The following is a 15,650-nucleotide window of genomic DNA, read 5'->3' on the forward strand; positions in this document are numbered from 1 at the left end:
ATATCTACTACTGTGGGCAAGAATCCCGTAAAAGAAATGGAATGGCCCTCATAGTCAACAAAAGAGTGGCGAAAGCTGTACTGGGATGCAATCTTAAAAATGATAGAATGATCTTGATACGAATCCAAGGCAGACCTTTTAACATCACAGTAATCCAAGTTTATGCACCAACCACTGGTGCTGAAGAAACTGAAATTGAGCAATTCTATGAAGACTTACAACACCTTATAGAAATGACACCAAAGAAGGATGTTCTTCTCATTATAGGGGATTGGAATGCTAAAGTAGGGAATCAAGAGATAAAAGGAACAAGTGGCAAGTTTGGCCTTGGAGTTCAAAATGAAGCAGGGCAAAGGCTAATAGAGTTCTGCCAAGAGAACAAGCTGGTCATCACAAACACTCTTTTCCAACAACACAAGAGACGACTCTACACATAGACATCACCAGATGGGCAGCATCGAAATCAGATTGATTATATTCTCTTCAGCCAAAGATGGAGAAGCTCTATACAGTCAGCAAAAACAAGACCTGGAGCTGACTGTGGCTCAGATCATCAGCTTCTTATAGCAAAATTCAAGCTTAAACTGAAGAAAGTAGGGAAAACCACTGGGCCGGTAAGATACAATCTAAGTCAAATCCCTTATGAATACACAGTGGAAGTGAGGAACAGGTTTAAGGATTTAGATTTGGTGGACAGAGTGCCTGAAGAACTATGGGTGGAGGCTCGTAACATTATACAGGAGGCAGCAACTAAAACCATCCCAACGAAAAGGAAATGCAAGAAAGCAAAGTGGCTGTCCAACGAGGCCTTACAAATAGCGGGGGAGAGAAGAAGAAGAAGAAGAAGAAGAAGAAGAAGAAGAAGAAGAAGAAGAGGAGGAGGAGGAGTTTGGATTTGATATCCCGCCTTTCACTCCCTTTAAGGAGTCTCAAAGCGGCTAACATTCTCCTTTCCCTTCCTCCCCCACAACAAACACTCTGTGAGGTGAGTGGGGCTGAGAGACTTCACAGAAGTGTGACTGGCCCAAGGTCACCCAGCAGCTGCATGTGGAGGAGCAGGGAAGCGAACCCGGTTCCCCAGATTAGGAGACTACCGCTCTTAACCACTACACCACACTGGCAAGCAAAATGTGAGGGAGATAGTGAAAGATACAGGAAATTGAATGCAGATTTCCAAAAAATAGCAAGGAGAGACAAGAAGGCCTTCTTAAACGAGCAATGCAAAGAAATAGAGGAAAATAATAGAATGGGAAAAACCAGAGATCTGTTCAAGAAAATTGGAGATATGAAAGGAACATTTCGTACAAAGATTACCATAATAAAAGACAAAAATGGAAAGGACCTAACAGAAGCAGAAGACATCAAGAAGAGGTGGCAAGAATACACAGAGGAACTATGCCAGAAAGAAATGGATGTCTCATATACCCCAGGTAGTGTGGTTGCTGACCTTGAGCCAGACATCCTGGAGAGTAAAGTCAAATGGGCCTTAGAAAGCACTGCTAATAACAAGGCCAGTGGAAGTGATTATATTCCAGCTGAACTATTTAAAATTTTAAAAGATGATGCTGTTAAGGTGCTACACTCAATATGCCAGCAAATTTGGAAAATTCAGCAGTGGCCAGAGGATTGGAGAAGATCAGTCTACATCCCAATCCCCAAGAAGGGCAGTGTCAAAGAATGCTCTAACTACCGCACAATTGCACTCATTTCACACGCTAGCAAGGTTATGCTTAAAATTCTACAAGGCAGGCTTAAGCAGTATGTGGACCGAGAACTCCCAGAAGTGCAAGCTGGATTTCGAAGGGGCAGAGGAACCAGAGACCAAATTGCAAACATGCGCTGGATTATGGAGAAAGCTAGAGAGTTCCAGAAAGACATCTACTTCTGCTTCATTGACTATGCAAAAGCCTTTGACTGTGTTGACGACAGCAAACTATGGCAAGTTCTTAAAGAAATGGGAGTGCCTGATCACCTCCTCTGTCTCCTGAGAAATCTCTATGTGGGACAAGAAGCTACAGTTAGAACTGGATATGGAACAACTGATTGGTTCAAAATTGGGAAAGGAGTACGGCAAGGCTGTATATTGTCTCCCTGCTTATTTAACTTATATGCAGAATTCATCATGCGAAAGGCTGGGCTGGAAGAATCCCAAGCCGGAATTAAGATCGCCGGAAGAAATATCAACAACCTCAGATATGCAGATGACACAACCTTGATGGCAGAAAGTGAAGAGGAATTAAAGAAACTTTTAATGAGGGTGAAAGAGGAGAGCGCAAAATATGGTCTGAAGCTCAACATCAAAAAAACAAAGATCATGGCCACTGGGCCCATCACCTCCTGGCAAATAGAAGGGGAAGAAATGGAGGCAGTGAGAGATTTTACTTTCTTGGGCTCCATGATCACTGCAGATGGTGACAGCAGTCACGAAATTAAAAGACACCTGCTCCTTGGGAGAAAGGCGATGGCAAACCTAGACAGCATCTTAAAAAGCAGAGACATCAACTTGCCAACAAAGGTCCGTATAGTTAAAGCCATGGTTTTCCCAGTAGTGATGTATGGAAGTGAGAGCTGGACCATAAAGAAGGCTGATCGCCGAAGAATTGATGCTTTTGAATTATGGTGCTGGAGGAGACTCTTGAGAGTCCCATGGACTGCAAGAAGATCAAACGCATCCATTCTTAAGGAAATCAGCCCTGAGTGGTCACTGGAAGGACAGATCATGAAGCTGAGGCTCCAATACTTTGGCCACCTCATGAGAAGAGAAGACTCCCTGGAAAAGACCCTGATGTTGGGAAAGATTGAGGGCACAAGGAGAAGGGGACGACAGAGGACGAGATGGTTGGACAGTGTTCTCGAAGCCACAAACCTGAGTCTGACCAAACTGCGGGAGGCAGTGGAAGATAGGAGTGCCTGGCGTGCTCTGGTCCATAGGGTCACGAAGAGTCGGACACGACTAAACGACTAAACAACAACAACCGTAGCTTTGCAAATAAGCCCACAAGTTACTAGCCCTCAACATTTCACTTGTTCACCTTGACCTCATTAAGTAGAGAAGTGTACTGTCATTTTGTGACAGAGAAGTTTCCTCCAAGGCAACTGTCCTAGAATGCCAGTCTGCAAAATTTGCCAGTCACCATTAAGTAGATATATCATTCGCGAAGTCAGTTGTTTCTTTTTTTAAAAAAATAATATTTATTACTTTTAAAACTTACAAAAAGGAAAGAGAAGAAAAAAGACAAAAAGAAAAAAAACAACAAGAAAAGGAAAAAACAATACAATACAATATACAAACAATACAAAACACAACATTAACCTAAACAAAACAAAACAAAAACAATTTAAAAACATACATTATACCATTTCAGTAGTCTATCTTTCATACCCTTGTTTCATCAACATCCTCTCACCTCCCTTTTTGTATTCCACTTCTATTAATTGTTTCAGCAATTCCTTTCCATCTTTCTCTATTTTCTGTCATATAAATATCTTAACTTATTTTTACCCTTATTTTCCATTAATACTATAATGCTTATTTATGCTTAACTCCTTATAACATTTCAACTAAAGCCATAAGATTTCATTCCAACATTTTTCTAACACTCAGTAATTTTACAATATTTCTATTTCTGAAAATAAACTTTAAAACTTTTTCCAATCTTCTTCCACCATCTCTTCTCCCTGGTCTCGGATACTGCCAGACATTCGTCAATTCCAAATAGTCCATCAACCTGGTGATCTTCTGTCCGAGGCTCTTAACTCTTTTCCAAGTCCCTTCTGCAGGTCTTCTTCATATTTATACATGCACTTTACTTTGTCTTCTACTGATCTTGTTCTTATTTTCCTTCTTTTGATACTGAAGAGCAGATCTCGGGGAAGCTCCAACCTAGCAATGCTTTTATTCCTTCTCGACAGGTCAACCAAATCTCCATGGTTAAATCTAAAATCCATAAGGTATTTCAGGACATGTTTCAAAATTCCTCCAAATCCAAAGGCCCCCACAACCCCAATCTCCTCACGATCCAAGTCCAAATCCCAAAAGTCAGTAAATCCCTGCATGAAGGGATCTATCCAACTTTCCTTCTCCAGTCCAGGCAGGGCTCCGATCCTCAAAATCTGACTTTTTCTAAATTCAGTCATAAAAGGCCTCAACTTATAGTCCTCAATTTGCCTCTGTAAGGCTGGGGCTCCCACTTGTATTACTTTAGGTTCAACAACAACAACTTTCTCCTTCGCCTTCTCGACAATTTGCCCTGTCAAAGTAGATTCCTGTATCAGATCCTGAATAATTTCTGTATTAATGTTCACTTTTTGTCCCAAATTAGTCACTTTTTGTCCCAAGTTATCAATTTTAGTAGTCATGACATCTGTCTTCTTGTGGAGTTGTTCCAACGAGTGACTTATCTTGCATAATGCAATCACTAAAGCTTCTTCTGTTGACATTCTCATATAGTCCAAGGTCAATCTCTGATTCTCACAGTCTCTTATCTTGCAGCTGGTTCCCCCAGCTCAGCTCTTATAACAGTTTCAAAGGCTCCCTCTAGAGGGAAACAGTTTCTATTTGTGTCAATCCTTTTAAGCACAGTTCAAACAGTAAATATAGTTTCAATTTTCAGTTACTTTTCCTCCTTTTTAAACGCAGAAGAGGACAATGGAAACAATATATTTCTCTTATTTAGCTAACTGTCAAGATACGTTCTATTCACAGCCAATGAACTTCAAAACGTCAATCTTACTGGCAGAATCCTTTCCAGGTTCAGAGCAGTGGTGATTTAATTTTCAACACTCTCTCCTGCAGGCTTGCACGATCCAAAATTTCCCCCCTCTTCTCCTGCTTCCAAGGGGGGGGTTAATAGTTTTAATCGATGGAAGTTTAATCCTTTGCGGAAGACTTTCCTAGACCTTAGCTTGCAGCGTCTTTGCTTCAATCTATTTACAAAAGGGGAAGGCGGACTTCCTGTTTAAAACCTTCCCGTTTTGGTGCCAAATAAAGACATTTATAGATCCAATTTTCCGTTCTACTCACGGGTAGTTGTTTAAAATCGAATTGTCCACAGGAAAAAGTCAGCGCTCTCCGGCAACAGCAATGCGGCTTCACTCCGTGAAAGAAGCAATCAATTCGAAGCACCGCGCCGCTCACCCCACGTCGCTCCAGATCCCCGAAACCGGGTCTCCCCGTGAGTAGGGGAGGCGCAAAAGGTGCCAGCCGAATCCCAGGTTCACAGGCTTCTCCCACCTGTGATTTTTAGTGGGTCTCCGCCTTCGCCGTGGCGGCCAGACCCTGTTTCCACGGAGCAAATTCCTCCCAATCAGAGGAATTCCGCCATTGCCAGAGGCGCTAACCCGGAAGTCCCGCGAAGTCAGTTGTTTCATTTCACAAATGCTGTTTTTGTAAGAGACCCAAACAAATCGGGATGCTCTGCTTACCTTTTGGTGTTGATGCTCAGTGAGGACGTCCAGGTGATGATTGTTCAACTTTGAAGATTGGGTATTGCTGCAGGAGTCTCTGTTTCTCTCGAGGTAAATGATTCCTTAAGCTATTACATTATTTCTAGAGGGTGGAGGAAATGCTTGTGCTTTCGGTTTAGAGAGCGAGGGGGAATTCTGGGGAATCCAAGCAAAGAACGAAGCGTCAAAACAGAGCTTTGTGGCTTGAGTATGACTTGATCTCAGTCCAGACAGATCAACCATATGTGGCCAGTTTACAAGCCCCCCTACCCCTGGTACCCTTTCTCCCTGTATTGCTGCTCCAGAACTTTTCACTGCTTAGAAATGTAGGACACAATATTGGATTGTCGGAGGGGTTGGATTCCTATTGGATCGGTTAGTCTAGGCTTAGCAGAGTGAGCAGGGCAGGCAGCCCCTAGTGCCGTATTTACATGTAAGCTAAACAAGCTATAGTTTAGGGCCCCACTCTCTTGGCCTCCCCCCCAAAAAAAAATTTAAAGGAAATAAAACCTGGATGTACATTTCCAAAATATAAGGTAAAAAAAATAAAAATAAAACCTACAGACAGCAACAGTGTTTTGTGTTGTGTAGGGTGGTGCTGTGGTCTAAACCACCGAGCCTCTTGGGCTTGCCGATCAGAAGGTCAGCGGTTCGAATCCCCGTGACGGTCCCTGCTCCTGCCAACCTAGCAGTTCGAAAGCACGTCAAAGTACAAGTAGATAAATAGATACCGCTCCGGCAGGAAGGTAAACGGCATTTCCGTGCGCTGCTCTGGTTCGCCAGAAGCGGCTTAGTCATGCTGGCCACATGACCCGGAAAAACTGTCTGCGGACAAATGCCGGCTCCCTCGGCCTATAGACCGAGATGAGCGCGCAACCGCAGAGTCGTCCGCGACTGGACCTAACGGTCAGGGGTCCCTTTACCTTTTAGCCATCACAAATAATACTGCTTTCTCTCAAAGTTGACACCTTTCACGAAAACTGATAAGTTACCTGTTGTAGGGAATCATTTCTCCTCTTTTCTTAATCCAAACCCACACTTTTAAGCCACTTACTTAAGCAAACTTAGACAAATTCTTTTCGAAGAATAACAAGGGTTGAGAGGAGGGCTAGATGTTACCTGGTTTTCAAAATCGTGATAGAGCACCAGCTAAATTTTGCAACGTACCAATATATCACCATGTCTGCAATCAGGATGGAGCTATGTAGAGGCACTAGCTGGCTTCACAGTTTTGCACAGAGCACACACACATACTTTAAGGCTGGGCAATGTATCAATACATTTGGGGGTGAGGAAATAAGTTTGAAGTCCACAGCGTGGTAACAGTGCCATAATATTAATCACAATGTGTGCGCGTGCCGTGTAAAAAACCATTATGTGGGAAAAACCGTGAAGCCAGTCATCGCTTCTCTCATGGTTCCTTCTGTCCGTGTTGCTCTGCACTATAAAATAACAGTTGTAAGTGTGTTAAAGCTAAGTAAAAATATATACATATTAAACAAGTGAATCAAGCAAGAGGAACAAAACACAAGGACACATTTGGCGGAGAACAGTGAAACTTTATTGCATTTACAAACACACTGGGAAATCAAAGGCAAGCCCCAAAAGTTTGCACCAATTTATGGATTGTACTCTTTTTATTTACTGTTTGCTATATATATAAAAAATCTGCTACTACTTTAAGTGAATGGATAGGACCACATTAGGGTGTCTCAAGAATATGGTGGATAAAATGCTAATGATTTGTGTTGCTGTACTGTAAAGGATGGGGGGCGGGATTCAACACATTTTTATATGAACAAGTTTATGCCTAAACATTAATTGTACCCTTTCATTATCTGCTTTTCAAAATCAATCTAGGGTTTCCCACTTTACTCATTTTTTGATACGGCCTTTAAAAAGAAATCCTGGAACACCTCCCCGATTTCTTTGTTATACTGTAAATTTGTAAATAGCTACTGCAGTCGATTTTAGCTCATTGAAACAAGTATCATGTTATATATATTATATATATTTTCCATTTTTAAAAACTTTGTGTCAAGCTAAGAACCCTGTGCATCAAAACCGTGGTCAGTTTAGCAGTGATGCCCGAGACAAGTGACTGTCCTTGAAGGATATCAAATTACACGGTAGGCGGATTCCATGCAAGCTGCTGCAGGTGCAGAAGTCTGCTTCAGAAGCTGCCATTTGGGATCATCTGGGAGGTGCTAATAATCAGAACAGGATGGTTGAGGAAGTAAATCACATGGTACCTGAAAAAGAGAGGTCAATAGTGCAGTATTTAGCAACACTATCTAAATCAGCAATAGGGGCAAAGAAAGGTATCTAAGGTAGAGCATGGAATACTTACAGACCCAGTTCAGATGTCAAGTGAAACCATGGTTTAGTATGCTGGGAATGAGCCAAAGCAAGCCTTGGGCTCACACATTCCCCCCCTCCTCCCTCTACACAAGCGGTGAAGAGTTTGGAAACTACATCCTCGTTAGGCTTAACCACAGCTTGTTGCCTCACCCAAATCTGATGAACTATGCTTATTGTTAACCATGGTTGATTGGTTTGATAAGCCATCTTTAAACCATGGCTTATCCAGCTAGCTTGTTTAAACTCTTAATCTCAGGGTCGTGGGTTTGAGCCTCACACGGGGCAAAAATAATAATCCTGCATTGCTGGGGGTTAGGCAAAATGACACTTGTGGTCCCTTACAACTCTATAATAACTCTATAACTTTATAACGTTAACCACAGCTGAGAGTCTGGGGTGGTGTGCTAAGCCAGCCTTCGCCAATCTGATTTCCTCCAGATGTTGCTGAATTCTTATGTCCCATCAACCACATGATAGTCAGGGATGATGGGACATCATCATCATCAACATCATAATTTATTACTTATACCCCACCCGCCCACCCAGCCAGGTCTCCGCAGCCACTCTGGACGGCTTCCAAAACTTTGAATTGTGCTCGGAAATGGACTGGGAGCCAATGTAGGTCTTTCAAGTTCTGTGGTCTTGGCGGCCGCTCCCAGTCACCAGTCTAGCTGCCGCATTCTGGATAAGTTGTAGTGCAGGACCTCTGAAAGGGCCTCTGGTTCTCCATCCCTGTTATATACACTGCAGTAACAGCTTGTACATGAGGCTGATTGTGGATGTAACTGTGATATCAAAGGGAACAAGACAGACGCTTCTAATTGACTTTACCCATTTTCAGTGGTTGATGTTCTTATGACTGCAACGGTCAGTCCTTCTGCATTTAAGTCAGATCATGCTGATGCTCCAGTGTCACCGTCTGTTTCAGAAGCTGCCACTTGGGGTCCTCAGGGAAGTGCTTCTTAATAAACAGAGCGGGGTGAGTAAGGAAGTAAAACTCATCGTACCTGCAAAAGGAGAAGGCGCAATAGTCTAGTATTTCATAATAATGCCTAAATCAGCACCAGGGCCAGACAGGCAAACAGAGTGGTGATCCAGAGCAGCTGGAGGGCATCTGGTTGAGGAAGCTGCTGTGTTGCAACAATCCAGCCTCCAGAATCCCCAGATTTTACACATGTAGCCCAGAATAAGCATAACACTCCAGAACTGTTCAAAGAGGATAAATAGATGGTATCTATCCCTGCCATCAGGACACTCCATGCCCATGGCTTAATAATAATAATAATAATAATAATAATAATAATAATAATAATAATGAAATATTACTTATACCCCCGCCCATCTAGCCGGGCCTCCACAGCCACTCTGCACGGAATAACACTTCAAACATTAAAAACTTCCCTAAACAGGGCTGCCTTCAGATGTCTTCTAAAAGTCAGATAGTTATTGTATTTCCTTGACATCTGATGGGAGGGCGTTCCACAGGGCGGGCGCCACTACTGAGAAGGCCCTCTGCCTGGTTCCCTGCAACCTCACTTCTCACAGTGAGGGAACTGCCAGAAGGCCCTCAGAGCTGGACCTCAGGCTGAAGGATGGGGGTGGAGACACTCCTTCAGGTATACTGGGCCGAGGCCATTTAGGGCTTTAGAGGTCAGCACCAACACTTTGAATTGTGCTTGGAAATGTACTGGGAGCCAATGTAGGTCTTTCAGGGCCGGTGTTATATGGTCTCGGCGGCCGCTCCCAGTCACCAACCTAGCTGCAGCATTCTTATTGCACTTGCTTACATTAATCAGCCCTGCGGCCATCAAATTGCAAACTCTGACAAGTGGTCCAAGCAAAACAAAACCACCTGAAAGCAAATGAAGTTAACTGTGAGAGCCAGTGTGGTGTAGTGGTTAAGAGCGGTGGACTCGTAATCTGGGGAACCGGGTTCGCTTCCCTGCTCCTCCACCTGCAGCTGCTGGGTGACCTTGGGCTAGTCACACTTCTCCGAAGTCTCTCAGCCCCACTCACCTCACAGAGTGTTTGTTGTGGGGGAGGAAGGGAAAGGAGATTGTTGGCCGCTTTGAGACTCCTTAGGGTAGTGAGAAAGCGGGATATCAAATCCAAACTCTTCTTCTTCTGCTATCCCCTCAGTGTGTCCCACGCTCTGCCTGGTCTGCCTAACAACGTACCTGAAAGTGAACTTGCTAAAAGCAGTATTCACAGAGCCACTTCCCCAGGTGCAGTCTAAGAGATGCCACCTTCCATCAATGCGGACAGCATTCCAGGCATGGTCGCTCTTCCCCTTTACGCTGCAGCTGCCTATCAAATACTGGCACTGTATCCCTGCAATCCTGAGAGGGGAAGGAAGGAAGGAAGGAACAGTGTTGCTACCAAGAGGACAAGTGGTTGCTTTCACCGCTTTGATAGGCTGGAGTGGCCGTCCTTCATTTTGCTGGATCAGAGAAAACAGCAATCAGGTTCTCCACAGATTCTCATTTGCTCCAATTTGGCAGGAAAACACAAGTTTTCCTGGGATGAAACAACAACAACAACATTTGGACACGGACCTGGAAAGCCAGGACCTGAGCCTATAAAGCACAGAGCAAAGGTAAGTATGGATGAGGAACTAAGTCACACAGGGAAGAGACCCATTAAATTCAAGTAATTTTTAAGTCTATGGATTCCAGTGGGTCTACTCAATTCAATGCAGCCCTATATATGCAAGTTTGCTTCAGGATCATTCACAGTGTGGGCATTCCTCCACTTACATGGTGGGTCATGTTCCGGAACCCCATGCACATAAGCAAAAATTGTGTAAGTAGGGTAAAGGTAAAGGTAAAGGTAAAGGTAAAGGTAAAGGTAAAGGTAAAGGTAAAGGTAAAGGTAAAGGTAAAGGTAAAGGTAAAGGTAAAGGTAAAGGACAAGGACCCCTGAAAGGTAAGTCCAGTCACAGACAACTCTGGGGTTGCGGCACTCATCTCACTTTACAGGCCGAGGGAGCCGGCGTTTGTCCGCAGACAGTTTTTCCGGGTCATGTGGCCAGCCTGACAAAGCCGCCTCTGGCGCAACAGAACACCGAAACCAGAGCAGCGCACGGAAACGCCGTTTACCTTCCCGCCGGAGTGGTACCTATTTATCTACTTGCACTTTTTGGCATGTTTTCGAACTGCTAGGTTGGCAGGAGCTGGGACTGAGCAACGGAAGCTCACCCCGTCGTGGGGATTTGAACCGCCGACCTTCTGATCGGCAAGCCCAAGAGGCTCAGTGGTTTAGACCACAGCGCCACCCGTGCCCCTCTGTAAGTAGGGAGCACACACTTTAAAAAGCTCATTTTTTCCTGCTCTCTCTCCCCACAACACTCTTTTCAACTAGAGTTGAAGCTCTGGAGCTGGCTGGAGGACCTGTGGAAAAGCAGCAGCAGCTGCCATGCTGTGACGTGTGTCAGCTCCTAGGTGGGGAGGCTGAGCAGCCTAAACAAAGCCCCACTGTGCCTCCGTTCTCTTTGGGGCTTCCTCCGCTCCCACTGAAGTCCTCTTTGGGTTCTGGCGAGGGTCTCCTCATGAGCCATGAGGACTCTCCAGCTCTCTCCCGCCATTTTCTGCTTAGAATCTATTGATTTACTTATTTCCGAGGGCTGTCACATGCGAGTTGATCACGCCTAAGCATGGAGATAGCTGCCTAGGGCAAGGGGTGGGGAACCTGTGGCTCTCCAGATCTCCTATCGCTACAGCCAAGTAACAACCACTTGCCATGATGGCTGGAGCCAACAGAAGTTACCTGCACATTTCTTGAAAGAGTCGAGCATATCCGCCGCAAATAGCCTTTCCTGACTGAAGGACATCAGCTGGTTTAAATGACACCTTGTCCAGGTTATAGCAGCCTTCCACATCATATTCTGTAGAAATAAAGACAATGAGCACCCATTCTGATTTGCTTGTGGGGTGGCAACACTTTGCAACACTTTCCATTGTGTTTCTCAATATCTTTCCTGGTTGCCAAAATCTGATTGGGGGGTGGGGTGGCTTGTCTTGCAAGAGCTCCAAATGAACTGTTGATTGCACAACATGAATTTGCCCATATGTGATTGAATCGCACCTCAAAAGAGAAAGTCTGGAAGCACTCGTAAATCTGCTTTGTGTAGACCCAGGGTCTTGTTGCCAAATAAAAATGCACACTGGTGCAAGGGTTAGGAGTCGGGAGACACCTCCTCTCCTCCCGTGCTGCGACCTTTACTTTATTTTGACAAAGTAATAAGAATAAATAAATAAGAATAAAAATGTGCACCCCACCAGCGAGACCATTCCATTGTAACTATCCAACCTCCCAAAATTTCAACACCTCTAGCGATGGTTTGACCCCTTTCCGTTGTAACAGTACAAATTCTACAAACACCCTCCATATCTCCTCAAAATCATTCCTCCTGCATATTCCCCGTCTTACCTTAATGGCACATGTTCATTTATCATTAATAGCTATATATCCCACACCTCTTCATACCATTTTTCCATTTTATATTCTGCTTGCCCCTTCCACTTGCTAGCTATCATAATTCGTGCAGCTTTCAATAAATTTGTGAGCGAGTCCGTCATAGCCTGCAAACCTTCCACCCCATTGTAAATTGATAATAATGCTACCGCGGCACTTTCAGTGAGCTTTAACCCAGTGATTTCTGTTATCAATGAGCACCTCCTGGTCCCTTCTGAGATTCATGGCTGAACAGAGATCCCAGTCAAGCTCTGTGTGAGCCAAACACCAAATCACTGATCCACACAGGTTACAATCCAGAATCCTTTGTGCAAATGGAGCTGACATGACTGGCTATGAAATGGTGAAAATGCCCGAGACAGCTGCAAAGAAGCCATGCTCGGAGTAGACCCACTAAATTTAATGTCCATGAGTTACTTGCATCCATTGATTTCAGCCGGTCTACTCTGAATATAACTTGCTTTGATATGACCTTACGTGTCCATCTTCCTTGGCTGGCAATCACTGGACTGGGTGTCTGCTAAAGAACTCTGCTACAGAGCTGGATTCATGGGCACAGGGCAGTGACAAAGGCTGATCTTTTAATACCGGAAGTTGTCAGAGGCAAGGGGACTCAAGTATGCAGAAAGGTGGTACCCCCACCTACCTATATGGTGGCAGATCCACATCCAAATGGCTCGCACTTTCTCCAGGTCACTGTGGGCTTTTTGGAGCAAGACACTCACCAGGTTTTTCACGCTATTCCTGACATTCACCTGTTTCACAGAAGGTAAATAGACTTGGAAGCAGTTAATATGGACGAGGGGGTACCAGTTCCTTTCTTCTACCTAAGTCTACTTGTTTAAAGAAATTTTAGGGTGCAATCCTGCGTGCACTTACAAGAGTGTCTCTTGCTGAATTCACTGGGATTGCACAGTTAGTCGATTAAGTGTATGTGTTTTATTTGACTGATCAATCAAAGAATTTATTATACTTGCCAAAAATGTACCCTTGGGGGGGGGGGAGTTGTTCTGAAGGGAGACGCATGATTAACCTTTCCTTTTTCCAGGGTTCACAGACATGTTATTTCTACAATCTTCAGCTGAAACCCAAATCCTCTTTGCTACTGTCTCCCCACAAGTGCAGAGTTCCCCCATTGCTACTGGCAGAGGAACGGGGGGGGGGGAGCGCTCTGCATGCAGCTTCGCCACTGCCCATTGCACCTTTGGGTGGGTGGAAGTACAACTGGGGGGGGCATTCTGGGGGCAGGGAGGGACCAAGGCAACCCTGGATCCTGAGCCGGCCCTACTGTTGTCACTTGACAGCACTGGGGGAAACCCAGGGCTGATTACTGCACCAGTATATTAATTTTATGCCAGTTTAATTCTGGCGAGGCCCCCCCAGAGATTCCTGGGAGTTGTGGTTTGGCAAGGGCACTGAGAATTTTCTGTTAATGACTGCTAGCCTTGTTCACAGAAGTACAGTACTCGGAGTTCCCCGAGGAGAGGAAATAACTACCAAATCAATTTCAGTCTGTAGTATAAATACGATCGAAAGTGAATTGTGAAAGAGAGAGGAGTCGTTCAAACCCTTTCATATTGCCTATGATTGCTAGCTCTCCTCCGAATTGACTTTGGAGCTATCTCCTGAATTTTTAAAGCAACGCAATGCTGCAAAATAACTAAATATGGGTGTATATACATGCATTTAATTCACGCACGCACACAGAGAGAAAGAGAATCCTGTGGTTTGTTAAGGGTTCTAGGATTTGTAGCTCTGTGAGGGGAAAACTACAGCTCCCATAGTTCTTTTGGGGAGTTGGTGTTCTTTAAATGCATGGTGTGTGCAGCCCATGTGAATAGGTGCTCCACCGTGTTAGTTTTCTGGAAAACAGGAGCAGGGTCTTGTGACTCATGATGTTCCCAGTTCGGACCTTCCATCTGAACAGAAGTAATTGCCTCCTATCAGGAGAGGACGCTTGAAAGCACTCTCAAATTCCAAATGCACATTAAAAACCTCAGCATCCTAGCAAATTCCTTGCTGCATATATCACAATAAGAGACAGCATACCGTCTGTGCATAGGCATCCAGTTCCTTAAACTTTGCCAAGTCTATTTGTATTGATTTCTGATTGGATTTATCCCATGGATAATCTAGGAACAAAAATGGAAAAGTCATTCTTGAAACAGTGGGGAAAGGGAGGGGGAGCAAAGGATGACTATGATGTGATTTAAAGGGTTGGAATACAGGGAACCAATAGGGAATAGAGATAGGGAGCCTTTTCTGCTTCTCCCCAAGGGAAATACAGCAGCAGGGAGTAGACCAACGTTGCTCTGCTTAAAAGGACACAGACAGAAGGACGGAGAGGGAGAATGCTGAACCAGGTAGGATTTTGATCTGATCTTGCAAGACCATTTTGAGTACAGTACACAAGGCGTATGGCATGGTTTGCACTTCCCACTGGAAGAGCTGGTACCTCCTTAGAGAAGCCCTCTTTGCACCAAACATCTGGCTTTGATAGGAATCCCTTAATCCCAGCTGCAAATTTCACTGCATCCGTCTGCAATATGCATTCAGCAGAACGCCAACTGCAAGCTCATTTCAGGAACTATAATGGTAGCATAACAAGAACACAAACAGGGCTGCTTGAGGTGAGGGAGAAAATGTACCCACCCACCCACATGCCACATATTGAAGCTCCAGCCTTAGAGGAAAAAAATATAGTGCAGCTTTTCCCCCCAGCCAGAACTCACTGGAACTGAGTTCTGGCACCTCTCCGGTTGGTGCCATTGCCATTGTAAAAGAACAAGGGAAGCGTTCGTGGTGAGTTCTGGCACCTCTTTTTCTAGAAAAATAACACTGAGCGCAGTTAATTTTCACCATTCAAGCCTTGTTCCCAGGATATCCCAAGAGGTGGGTGCAGAGATGTAGCTGGGGGGGGGAGGGGGGCACTGGGTGCCACACCACAGGGGGCAGCACTTCCCGCGGGGCCAGAAGCGCGCCCGAGCCACGCATCTCTCCTGGGAGTGACGTGGTGGCTTGGGCCCCTGAGCGGCTAGCTACGCCACTGGGTGGTTGAGTGACGGGCTCATAAAATGATTTCCTAAGATACGCAGCACTACTAAGTAGTATTAATATATACAGCAGGTGTAGGGGATCTTTGGCCCTCCAGATGCTGGGGAACTACAGCTCCCATAATCCCTGGCCATGCTTGCTGGGACTAACAGGTGTTGTCACCCAACAACATCTGGAGGGCCAAAGGTTCCCTGCAGCTGACACAGAGGATCCAGATCAATAGCCATACATAAGCTTCTATTTACCATACAGATCTTCTTCCTGAGGCAGCATTGATGCTTGTACTCCTCCCATCCTGAAAGCCTACTTGAAAGGCG

At 44.8% G+C, this 15,650-nt stretch overlaps 1 protein-coding gene and 1 long non-coding RNA gene across 2 annotated transcripts in view; one reads left to right on the plus strand and one right to left on the minus strand.

Moving 5' to 3' along the window:
* LOC309333185 (putative CENPB DNA-binding domain-containing protein 1) overlaps positions 1-15,650 on the plus strand; it is a gene marked incomplete at its 3' end in the record, with an annotated part of 108,564 nt that overhangs the window by 54,966 nt on the left and 37,948 nt on the right. The window lies entirely within an intron of this gene.
* Positions 11,282-14,359, minus strand: LOC309333148. The gene is made up of 3 exons (XR_014152411.1): positions 14,329-14,359; positions 12,926-13,034; positions 11,282-11,689 (listed from the first exon to the last, which is right to left on the minus strand). It is a non-coding gene; the product is annotated as an uncharacterized lncRNA (long non-coding RNA).

Source organism: Podarcis erhardii, assembly GCF_964252035.2.
Source record: "Podarcis erhardii genome assembly, chromosome: W".
Classification (NCBI taxonomy): Eukaryota; Metazoa; Chordata; class Lepidosauria; order Squamata; family Lacertidae; genus Podarcis; species Podarcis erhardii.